We start from the raw sequence: 13,058 nt of genomic DNA, 5'->3' as shown, positions 1-13,058 counted from the left end.
AGGCGGAGGGCTTGAGAGGGGTGTTGCCGGTTGAGGGAGGGTGGTGCCACGGGATGCGGGATGAATTTTGGAGAGTTGCAAGTTGGTCAACAGGGGCCCTCTGGGCAACCGTAAGCAAATGCGGGGACCTAGGGGGAAGCGACGTGGCCCTATGTGCGGACCTGTCGACTTTGGAGCGGCTCAACATACGGCGATACTGCGCATTATTGTGTCAATTTTACACAGGTTAACACTGTATGTGTAAAGGTTTCACCTCATTAGTACCAATTTAACACCCAAATACACCAATAAGCAACATAAAGATGGCTATTCAACCTTTGTGAAGGAACGTCCGTTGTCTGGCAACACGTGTGTCTGCATTTTTGATCAATTTATGCTACAATCATTTTTTTTTACAAATAAATATGCGGATTATGCAGCAGATAATGGATTTTGTAGTAAATTCAGGAAGATGCAGCAGTGGTAAAATCATATTATTTCACTAGCCCTGCTTGTATTGCATGTCTGGGAGCTCTAACAAATACATACAAAGAGGAATTCAATAACTGTCCAAGTGTCACCCTGAGTCACGCACGAGATTGTGTTGCATCAGTTTTAGGCCATGCCAGGAATCGCATAGGCTGGGCTTCTTGTTAAGAATCCTTAGTTATGCTTCTTCTGCCATTTTCCTTTCAGAGATTCCCTCTCCTTTTTCATCCTACTTAAAGTACTGCCCAGGTGTAAATGTAGGTTCTCATCTGCGAATTAATTAAATGCATATACACACTGAAGCATGCTCTTTGAGAGAACTGACTTCTGGGCACTGCTGATAAAGAATGTTATCGGTTGACAAGCGCAAAATAAAACAAAATAAGTGACAACATATCTGAAACAGAAACTATGTGGTCCTTGACTACACTAGCCTGCAAAATGGTTCCACCAATTAAATGCTCACCGCTGTCATTTGTGCGACTTGCAGGTCACTATTTGTGACTTTAGAAAACATATTCACCCTCCCAACCTTCTGTCATTAGATGGAATATCACTAATGTGTGTGATAGTTAACGTCTGTTATTTACAGCACTTGGAGACAACAGAAGGGATATGATAAGTTCTTAGCAAAGAGAGATTTTTGTTTAGAAAGTCGAGGAACTGCATTTCAATGTCTTATTAATGTGCACACGTTTTTGAAGGGAGCAGATAACAAAAAAAAAAGTTTGCCATATTGGGTCATTTGGCTAACATGAGTGAGTGTCGACCCTGAAGAGATGAGTTGGCATAACTCAGTGCTTCTCCAAGGCCTGGGCCCGGGTGGGCCCCCTCTGGCTACCAGGCCGCCTTTAAATACAGCAGGCCCCAGACGGCAGGGCATCTGCGACCCTTCCTGGAACTATCCCATTAAAGGGAGAACCAATCCAGACGGTAGCCGAGCATATTAGCAGGATGTCATATGGCCCAGGTGCGGGGGGGGGAGGGGCTGTGGGCAAGGGGGCTTCTGCTGTCTCACACTGGCTTATCATGAGGAAGGCCGGCTAATCCCCTTGTATTCCCCAGTACGAGAAAGCCATGAATAACTAGACCCTATTTTGGCGTCCGAGGGTTGGGTTGCCTCCAAAACTTTGTTTTTCGGGGCGTGGAATTGGGAAGATGGCCCGTCGGTGGCAGGAGCAAACCGGGCCATCTGCAGGGAAGCCCCTCCCCAACTGCCGAGCATCCTGGGCCTGCAGGGGCTGAATAGGGGAGGGGTCATTTAATGTCATTAACATGTACACCAGACAGGATGGCGAGGGCAGCGGGGCGGGTGGAGAATTGAGGTGAAGGAAGGGAACTGAGGGCCTTTAAAGGAAGAGAGAAGATAGAGGGGTGCCGAAAAGGGAGGAGAGTGTATGCAAAGGGAAGAGCACGAAGGTAGCGAGAGGCGGCGGGAGGCTAGGGAAGGGAAGTTGGTTAGGGGGCGACTAAAAGGAGATGGACTTTAAGAAGGGCTAACGAAGTGAAGAGAAACTGGAGAAATAAAAGCTAGCGTCTAGTGGCAGAGAAGCATGCAGAAGAGGGGGTGAAAGTCACAGGCTTCGTTTGTGTACAATCTGCCTCTCAGTGGTGGCTGTTGGACCCCAAAAGTGGTAAGCAGAAATCCCATGCCCGAGTGGGACACGCACGTAAACCCAGTACAAGGATTCCACAAGTGTACTCGCATACAGGTCCACACACGCTGAGTCTACAAGAAATTGCAACATGCGGGGCCGGCGCGTGCCAGGTCGGCGGCGAAAGTGAAAGTACCGCGTTTAGAGCAAAAGTGCACCAGGCCCAGCGCGACCTCCATGTTTCCAATTAACTCGCGAGCGCGATAATTGGAAACAGAGAAGGCTGTCTTTCTTAGAAAGACGCAGGTAAAGGCCAATAGCGGGTGATGAAAAAAAAAAAGCACACGAGCATGTGTGCCAAGTTTAAAGCCCTTACTAAAAGCCTCGCAGAGCAACGCATTCACGCTGGCTCAGGCAAGACCTAAAAATGAGCACTTGGGTAGTCTGTTCCTACTAGAATGCAACGTCTAAAAAGACAATGGATGGGCGTGGACAAGATGGCAACCGAGTAGGAAGTGAAGCTTGGTCCCTCCGTCCTGCAGTCGCCTGGCACCAGTATAAGCAGCACTAATGGCGGGGGATTTGAAGTGTGGTGTAACTAAGGTGGCCAAGAAACGTATGCGGCTTCCTTTTGGGAGCTGAGACAGGACTGAGCTGTGCTGGAGAAGCAGTTTCTACCGTGCTGAGGTCCGAAGCAGGCCAGTGCAGGAGGGGCCTAGAGGAGCGGGCCGGAGATACACGCCATCAATTGGGGTGAGAGTGGAGGGAGGAGCGCTGCCATACCACCCGTGAGTGCAGCTGCCTTGATCGGGGAGGCTTGTATCAGGGTAAATAGAGAGGCGCAACAGGGCCAAGCAAGTACCGTGCCCCTGCTCGCATTGTTGGGTCGAGGCCCCTGGCAACGAGCACAGCGATGCGGCGAGGAAGAGGAACGACGCACCCAGCGCCATACGACCCATGAATGCAGCTGCCTCGAAGAGGGAGGCTTTAATCCAGGTGAGGAGAGAGGCGCAACAGGGTCAAGCAAGCGCCTTGCCCTCGACTGCATTATTGTCTTGCTGCCCTCTGACAACGAGTACAGTGACTAAGCGAGGACGGGTAGCGGCACACACAGTGGCCGCACGGAGCAGCGGTCTGAATCTTACTTACTATGAGCGAAGGGGCGTGCCGGAGCTGGGTTCGCTAGACTGCACATAGAGGTACTACATGTGGGGAAAGAGGCCTACATGTGAAAATACGCTGCCACGGAGATCCTGAGGGCATGAGTGCCTTATAGCCTTGGGGGAGCGGAAGTCCGAGGAGTGAGAGACTGCGCTTGAGGCTAGTGACTGAAAAGACAGCTCGAATCCATGTAACCCCCGGATAGAGGTTGCCTGGATTATCAGCGCAATGCAAATAACGGAGGAGGTCCCATCATAAAACCCGAATAAAGCGACACACTTGATAGTGGCATGTAGAGGCAGGAACAGACCCCCTCCGGAAGTCTCATTGTAGAAGAGGCTGCTAAGCGGTCACTGGGTCACCTCCCTGAGCCGGAGGTTTTCGAATGGGGCAGTAGGGAATTGAAGGTCGCGACGCATGTTGTTGGATATCAAGATATAGAGTCAGGGTTGCATTGGTCGAGGCAGGGTGACAGCATATCAGCCCCTGCAAGCCACAGGAGGAATTAGAGGGAGGCCAGCGACACTGCGAGGGATCTGGTCTTGGCAATTTCACAGGAGGGCCACAGTCAGTATTGCGAACGATTGGTTGCATGCTACAACACCAACTAATAGGTAGCAACGGAGGATTGGCAAAGGGGAAGTAACAGTGGTCCCAGGGCAAAGAAGGAGGAAGCAGCCCAAATGGCGACGGACCACACCAGAAAGGGGGGCAAACTCAAGGAAATGTTCTCGAAGCAAACAGCTCTACAGGAGGGGGACACTCTGAATGCAGCAAGTAGAGCATCCTTACCATCAGGGGAAGATATGGAAGCACCGGTGACTCCTCCTTATTTGGAATCCTTGTTCGCCTCCCTAAGAGACAATATACAACAACTTAAAAAAAACAAACTTTCAGGTGAGATGCAAGCAATCAGGAAAGATGTGGAGGAAATTGGGGATCGGGTGGACACCCTTGAGACCCAGAGGTCAACTCAAGCGGAAGAGATCACGCAATTACAGCAGGAACTGATTTGTCTTAATGAGCAACACCTCGACCTACAAGCCCACACAGAGGATCTCGAAAATAGCTTGAGACGGAATAATTTACGGATCAGAGGAGTCCCTCAGGATGTCAGAAAGTAGAAGTGGAGAAATACGTCCTAGAGCTGTTTGCCCAGATACTGGGGGACGTTTCAGCAACTGAGATCCGCTTGGATAGGAAACACAGAGTGTGCCTTTGTGGACCGGGGGAAACATAGCAGACATCTTAACATGTGTCCATAGTTTCCCCCTCAAGGAAAGAATCCTGCAAGAGGCAAGAGTAACCCCTCATGTGACATTCTGGGGTAACCAGATACAGCTCTTTCAAGACTTAGCCACGTCCACACTTCTTAAGAGGAAGGAGTGCAGGCCGGTTACTGCCTGTTAGTGAGAGCAGAAGATCCCTTACAATTTGGGTCACCCATTATGGCTAACTTTTGGTTGGCAGGATCTATTACACCATCTACGATCCCTGTCAGAGGCATGTCCATTGTTGCAGATAGATACTCAACAAGAAGGGAAAAGCAGTGCAGAAAGGCGGAGTGAGCGATCGGAGAGATACAGGCAGTGGAGAAGAGTGTCTCCTAAACAGGGGCCAGATTCGGAGTGCATTGCATTGGGGTGAAAGGCCCTGCTGGACAAGCCCTAGGAAGACTCAAGCTCACAGGACCCCGCCTGAGAGCACAATGTTGAAGGGGTAGCCGGGTGGTTCGGGGGGGCGAATTCTGGGAAGGATGGTTGCATCCCCCAACGACACTTATCCGCTGTAATGGGGTCAGGCCTGCTGGCTCTTCCTTCACTTCAGGGACACTTACTGTATCTTGTTCTTTGGGGGGAATGTTTCTGGGTGCTATATTTGCTTTTAGTGGTTGATAGCCCTACTTGGGAAGACATTACAATTTTTGTCTGGGAGGGGGCGAGGGAGATGATTGGAGCTGGGGGAGGGGAGAGGGCACTAAGTCGCATGCTTGTCTATTACCTTTTATAATGGAAGGGCTGAAGGTGTTGACCCTTAATGCGAAGGGGCTTAACAATCCTGTTAAGAGAAAGGCCATTATTTCCTATTTAGAAAAGTCTCAGGCAGATACCTGCCGTCACCAAGAAACACACTTACTCCCCAGGGATTGGCACAGGCTGTGGTGCAGGGCCTCCCCCCAACAGTTTTTCTCTTCAATACCACGTAAAGCTGCAGGGGTAGCCATAATCTTTGCACCTTCTTTTTCAATGAAAGTAGGAGCGAAAATAGCAGAGATAAAAGGCCATTTGTTGGGTTACCAGGTGCAGGTGGGTTCGCAGAAGGTGGTGGTGGGCTCAATCTGTGCACCAAATGAAGGGCAGCAAAAATTTCTAAAGGAGGCTTTTGCATATATTATGGCACAAAAAATCAGTGGGTGATCCTCGGGGGAAATTTTAATTTAGTAATGCACAGTGAGTTTGATCGCTCAGTACAGAGACTAGGCGGAACCGGGACCATATCAAGGGAAGGAACTCAATAGCTACAAGAGTTGGGGTTGTACGAACATCCGAACACAAGATATTACACCTTTTACTCTAATGCGCACAAATCTTATGCTAGATTGGACCATCTGTTGAGGACTCTGGTGGTACACAAGGCCCTAGGCACGATAGAGATAGAACCACGGACTCTGTCTGACCGTTCCGCGATTCTTATGGTGGTATCTTTCCCTAGGGTAGGAGACAGATCATGTCTGTGGAAGCTAAGGGAGAGTTTACTTAGCAGGAAAGACTGTGCTATTGCAATCATTATGATACATTGGTGTGGTCGGGCCGGCCTTGAATTGGCTGGAGGATTTCCTGGAGGCTCGCACGTATCAGGTCTTCTCCTCAGCCGCAACGTCCAAAATCCATACGTCCCCCTACGGGGTACCACAGGGCTCTATCCTTAGCCCGTTATTATTTAATATCTATGTGAAACCTCTGGCTGACATCGCCACCGAGGCCGGGTTGGCGATCTTTTCTCATGCTGACGACTCCCAAATAATCTTCTCCCTTTCTGCTGAAGGAGCATTCAAGCCCTCTTCCCTTCAAGCAGGGCTGTGCAAAATTGCATGGTGGATGCAAGCCAATTAACTAAAACTTGATTGGGAGAAGACTAAGGTACTGATACTGGGGACAAATAAAGAGCTATGGGGTCCTCAACATTGGCCATCTGAATTGGGTGCCCTTCCTCAGCCTGCCCAACAAGCCCGCAACCTAGGTTTTATCATGGATGATAGGCTTTCTATGAAACATCAGGCGGTAACGGTGGCTGCAACCTGCTTTGACATCCTTAAATGTCTCAGGAAAATGTTGTGGATGCTGCCAGTTCCTACTCAAAGAACTGTAGTCCAGGCTCTTGTCATCTCACGCTTGTACTATGGCAACATCCTCTTTCTAGGAGCCAATAAGGATGTTATACATAAGTTACAGGTTGTACAAAATGCTGCAGCCCGCCTACTTTGCCATATTCCGAAATCTGACCCCATTGCTAGCGCTTTACGCGAACTTCACTGGCTCAGGGTTGAAAACCGTATCAAATTTAAGGCTTCAACCTACATGTTCAAAATCAAAACCGGCAAGGCCCCTGAATACTTAAACACCATTGTCCATCAATATGTCCCATCACGCTCTCTCTGCTCATCCACTCAATTGAGATTCACGGTGCCTAGGCATAGATTGTCTCGTGTAGGCGGTAGATCCTTCTCCTGTCTGGGCCCTACCTTGTGGAACTCGCTTCCTCTGTCACTAAAGCAAGAGACTACTTTTGTCCATTTACGTTAGTCACTGAAAACGTGGCTATTCAATGAATAAACTACCTCCTTCTTTCCTTTTCTTTGGCCCCTTCAGGCAGCGCCAGGAAACCCTTGGGTAGCAGTGCGCATTACAAATTCAAAATAATAATAATAATAAAGACGTTATGGAGCAGATTAGAACGGCTGTTGAAAACTACATGCAAATTAATGACACTCCCAAGGGGAAACCAGCTATGGTATGGGAAACTTTGAAAACAGTTATACACTGGGAGTTTATTAGTATTTCAACAGGAGACAAGACGCAACATGAGAAACTTGTAAACCTTCAACAGCAAGTAAGAGAGTTAGAGCGGGTTCACCACCGTACGGGGTCGCCTAGAGTCTCGAGGCACTTAGAAGCATCTAGAAAACAACTTGCCGCATTTGACTTAGACCATGCCCTGTTGCGCCTTAAACATTCCTTTTATGTTGGGGGTAACAAATGGGACAGGTTACTAGTAAATAAGCTTAAGGGCCTCCGGCAGTCCTATGCGATTACATCCCTGAGAGAGTTACAATTGCACTTTAATAACTGTGGATAAGCAGATAGCGGAGAAGTTTAGATGTTATAACACAGCTCTTTATGGCCCCCCAGTATTGCCTGATCACTAATATTGCACGTTGTCTGGGGGGAGCTAACATCGAGACACTATCGGAACAGCAAACAGAGGCCCTTGATGCACCCATAGAAAGAGAGGAAAAAATATCCTCACTATCCAGATTAAAATCACACAAGACCCCTGTACCAGATGGCTTTTCTGCGGCCTTCTATAAAACTTTTTGTAAAGAATTGCCCCAATTTTGACCACAATTTTCAACTCAATTGACGGCCCAGGGACTCTGCCTCCATCAATGGCTGAAGTGTCCATTACGGTGATAGCTAAGCTGGGGAAAGGGAAACTCCAATGCGGGTCTTACAGGCCCATTTCACTTTTAAATGTTGACTGGAAACTGCTTACAGGGATACTAGCAACTCATCTGGGTCCGTTGATACCGGGTTTAGTAGAGCCAGATCAAGCAGGGTTTATTCCGTCTAGGCAGTGTGCAGACAACGCCAAAAGAATCCTTCACTTGATAGACAAGGTCACTCGCAAGAAGAGCACAGCTGTGCTGCTTTCCATAGACGCAGAGAAGGCCTTCGATCGGGTCCATTGACCCTATCTTATAGAGACGCTGGCACACTTTGGCTTGGGAGAGAGATTCTGAGAGTGGGTGCTGAGTGGCTATGATTCTCCAGTGGCCCTGGTTAGGGTAAATGGGCATAGTTTACAACACTTCTTGATTGGGCTTATTGTTAGCCTTATCCACGCTTCAAGCCCTGGCAAATCTGCTGTGATTTTCTCCTTAGTCAGACACTAAAAAGATTACTTGATCAATATTATTAAAAGGACGTTTAAGGAGGACATTGCCTAGACCAGGAATTCTGCAATATTAGCCTTTTTTTCAATGATGGTAGGTGGAGGAGAAAGGTTTTAGTTCGCCAGTGTGGGTGACTTTTACATTCCTCCTGTTTAGTCCTTCTCAGTAATTTATGCCATAGTTTAGGTTAACATGTCTTGCAGAGTTGTTTCCTTTGATCTTCCAGAGAGAGAGACGGTTGTACTTGTAGAACTTATTATCCAAGGCAAATGTCTTTTGCTGAACATGCCCATTTTAAGAAAAGTGATTTGCTCCGGCTCATAAAGCTGTTAAATCCAGGACTACCACCCAGGCTATCCTCTTATATAACAAACACTTTACCACAAGATCATTTGTCATCTTTGAATTCAAATGTATTCCACATTATTCAAATATTCACTGATTTGTTCTTGCCTTTTTTGTCTTTCAGATGCCTTCCTCAACCAAGATGCAGGTCAGGTAGGGATGTGCAAAAAAGATAACTTTTTAGTTGACTTATGTAATATATAACGTTTTATATAATGCTGTCATATTGGCGAAAATATTGTGTTTGGGACTGTGAGGGTTAAGATAGTCTGGGCAGGGGAGAGGGCATTCCTTCCATGGAACAATCTCTTTCATCCCTATGTTTGCTCCCGACAACTTCAACTCACAACCTTTTTTTTTGTTTAAAGAATTTTTATTGATTTTTCCCCAACTATTGCAGCATGAAATCAACGTTACATACAGTAGTCTCGTGCAAGAGAGCTAGGTAACTTAGGACAGTGCAGGAGAAGGTAGGTCCGCAGCATTTTCTTCCCTAACACCCCCACCCCGCCCCCTCTCTACCCCCACCCCCCCTTGTCAGTGTGCCCGCGGCGGACCCCCTCCCGGTGAAACACATAGTGCCCCACGCAGCCAGGGAGCCGAACTCAAAATTATGGGATGAGCCCCATCAGTGTTCTCAAAAGGACCAAAGGCTGCAACAACTCACAACCTTTATCTACATTAACATAAGCCATGATAGGAATTGCTTCCTGCATAGTGATCCTTGTGATAGGCAGCCTGAATTCACCTCTAAATTCCATAGGTATCGTCTCTTGGTGACTTCAGAAGTTAAGCAACAAATGCCTTTGAGGGTTGAGAGGGAGATATTATTTGTTGGTTTATTGTCAGTCAGATGTCTTGTCATATTGGCTCTTTTCCATTGGAAGTCCATGAGAGCTGTGGCTATATCCTATTTTCAGGATACCCTGGTAGAGCTTTAAAATTTGGTGGATGCAGGAGGTTTGCCAAGAAGCAGCAGATGTCCCTTTCCCTTGTTAGAGTGTGGTAAAGCCCTATCCACTCTAAATATATTCACCAAACAGTTACTTTTATTATTTGTGAATTTATCTTGTGTGGATATCCCGAAAACTTGGCATGGATCTGGACCTCATGACAATCCTTGTTAAATAAAATGATACAGAAGACAAGAACTATTTGGGATCTACTGAAGGTTTAGGTTGCTTAAATGGCTACTGGAGTACAGAGAAGATGTGGTGTCCAATTCAGCCTTTTTCTGAGTTTAGAAAGGATCTGTTTTCCAAGGCCTTGGTGTTCCATTGGTGGAATAATATGGAATATATTTTGAATAATGCACATAGTTGGAGCAGTGCACATGTCGTTGTATGTCTATTGCATCAGGTCCATTGTGTTCAACAAATAAAAGATCCAGTATAGCCCAAGAATTTTATGCGTCATACCGCAACACTTTGGTCTCACCCCCAGTGGAGATGTACAATGAAGCGGTGGACTGTTGTTCCTTCTGCCCAGAGACGGACCTTGCCACCATTGTAGTGATCCCTAAGTCTCAACCCCCCTCGAGCTGCTGCTCAGACTACTGCCCCATCTCTTATTAATACTGAGCTGAAGATCTTCGCCTCTGTCCTGGCCAACAGCATAAGACCGCACCTGGCCAGTCTGGTCCATTCAGATCAATGCGGCTTTATGCTTCTCCGAGGAACCAGACACTGCCTTAGGCACCTTCACCTTGCCCTCGCGAACCGGCACTTATTGTCCCTCTATTTATCTCTGCTTCTCGTAGATTTTGAGAAGGCTTTTGACTCGGTTGACTGGGGTTATTTGGAAGCGGTGTTGGAGGAGATGGGCTTTGGAGTCCCTTTCCGTAGCCTGGTGAAGACGCTGTATTGTCGGCCCAGGGCGCAGGTCCTTGTCAATGGTGCCCTGTCCCGTCCCCTCCCCATTAGAAGAGGTACGAGGCAGGGGTGCCCCCTCTCACCACTTTTGTTTGCTCTGGCAATGGAGCCCCGTGCTTGCCTTATTCGATCAAACCGGTCTCTCACTGGATGGAAGTGGCCCGGTTTGGCAGAAGATAAGATCGCACTCTATGCGGATGATGTGCTGCTGTTTCTGGCCCCCGTTGCCTCTGCGCTTTGGACCTTTTTGAACGCACCTCGGGCCTTCGGCTAAACCCAGCCAAATCCGTTCTGGTTCCCCTTCATTTATCACATGAGGGTTTTGACTGGCAGTCGACGATCCCCCTTCGGTGGCTGTCCTTCAAATACCTGGGGTTCTCTTCCAGGGGATCCTCAGCAATAGTCATAAGCATTAGAATATTCCCGCCCATGCGCGGGATCACGGAAACAGTATATTATATGTGCCCCACATATATATCCATACATATATACCTATATGTATACACAAGCAACTGCAGCCAATAAACACTAGAGCTGAAACTGTAAGGAATTTCCACTATACATAAAAAAAAATTAAAAAAATAGCATTATAAACACGAGAAACAACATTATAACTTGTTTAGAAACTGTTTTAATGCTCAGAAAACAGCAGAAATTCTTATAAATCACTGAAAGCATAGGAAGCTCCCAGGCTGCATTGCAAATACCCAGTCTAAAAAGACTGAAAAGCTAACCAATAGCTGCATAGCAAAAAACTGACACCGTGCCTTTAAGGCACACCTGACCCCCAACTTCCCATCATGCCTCAGGGGTGGCAGTTAGGTCAGTTGTTCTTTCCGGCTCCTTCTGGAAGGATCCTGGCAACAGAGCTCCACTTTTTTCTGAGTTTGTCAGAAAATATTGTCTGTTTTCCAACTGTTTTTTCCCTTACTTAGACGTTTTACATCTAAAGAAGTAGGAGGCTGTCTTTTTTAGGCAGTTTTGGGCATTTTTTCAACCTTAAAATGCCATCTCTTTTCGATCCTTGCCCTTCTTGTGGCAAGAAGAAAGCCAGGACTGACTCTCATAGGGTCTGTATCCTGTGTCTACCGGAGGATCATGATTCCAAGACATGTCCTCACTGCCAGAGCCTGTCCAAGAGAACTTTGAAGGACAGGGAGCGAATTCGCATTTATGGCCTGGCACAACCATCCAGAGGACGATCTCCGGTGAGGAAGGGCTCCAAGAGGCCTAGAGATACTTCTAGAAGCAAGTCCTCTCGTCCTTCCACCTCAGCGTCGGGACCGGCGCTGAGAAATGATCTTCCGGTAGGTCATGTTTCCATGAAGAGACCTTCGACAGCGGGCTCGCCGTCACGAGCAGGTACGTCGTCGATGTCGAAGTCTAGACCGCCATCGCCAACTCGGCGACGATCGGCGTCGAGAGACACCACCCCTCCGCCGTCGTCAACCCGGCGACGATCGGCGTCGAGGAGCAGGGAACCCCCGCCGTCTTCAACCAGGCGACGATCGTCGTCGAGGAGCAGAGAACCTCCGCCGTCGTCAACCCGGCGGCTATCGGCGTCGAGGAGCAGGGAACCTCCGCCGTCGTCATCTCGACGACGATCGGCGTCGAGGAGCAGGGAACCTCCGCCGTCGTCAACCAGGCGACGATAGGCGTCGAGGAATGTCACCCCTCCGTCGTCGAGGGCACGATCCCCTCCGTCGTCGCGACTCCATCAGCGATCGACGTCGAGAGGGAAGAGTCCTCCGCCGTCGTCATCCAGGCGGCGATCGGCGTCGAGGGTACCATCCACGTCGACGTCGAGAGTGGCAGCATCTCCGCCGGCGTCAAGACGGCGTTCGGCGTCGGCTTCACACCGCCGTTCGACGTCGAGGCGGCATTCTTCGCCTGCTGAACATGGCCGCCGGTCCACATCGAGGCGTCGTTCGACGTCGAGAAGAGGAGAGTCCCGGCGAGAAAGAAGGCGAAGCCACAGATCGACGTCAAGACCACGCTCGACGTCGAGACAGGCCTCGGACAGGTCGGTGGTCCTGGTGACGGAGTCGGCTTCGCGCCATTCCTCCTCACGCTCAGGGGCATCTCCACGACCGGCAATTCCACGAGAGTCTGCCAGCCAACTCCGCAGGTCTTCCCCTCAGACTCAAGGGACCATTTCTGCGGTACGACTGTCGCCCAGATGGCTGCTGCCAGCACATCATTGGCAGGACTCAGGGGCTACAAGGAGACTGCGGGAATATGTCAGCCAAGTGCATGACTCTCCACTGCAACGGTTGGTGGAGGCAGTGGACAGAGCAAGTCCTCCCAGGCCAGCACGTGAGAAGTCGCCTGAGAGCCGGCGACGCAGATCGCGCTCCCCCAGGCGGGAGGGGCGTTCAGTCGGATCACGGGCTCGTGATCGTCGCCGGGATCGGAGGTCACCATCAACGTCCTCTTCCTCGTCCA

General features: G+C 49.0%; 1 protein-coding gene across 1 annotated transcript in view; it reads left to right on the top strand.

Moving 5' to 3' along the window:
• The window catches only part of LOC146784243 (uncharacterized), a 447,745-nt gene that overhangs the window by 252,062 nt on the left and 182,625 nt on the right, over positions 1-13,058 (top strand). Inside the window, exon 3 of the mRNA XM_085634738.1 lies at positions 8,867-8,895. The gene's annotated coding sequence lies outside the window, so the exon portion shown is untranslated. The remainder of the gene's footprint in view (positions 1-8,866; positions 8,896-13,058) is intronic.

This window comes from Triturus cristatus, chromosome 11, assembly GCF_964204655.1.
Source record: "Triturus cristatus chromosome 11, aTriCri1.1, whole genome shotgun sequence".
NCBI classification, from domain to species: Eukaryota; Metazoa; Chordata; class Amphibia; order Caudata; family Salamandridae; genus Triturus; species Triturus cristatus.
This window is presented reverse-complemented; position numbering and strand designations above follow the sequence as displayed.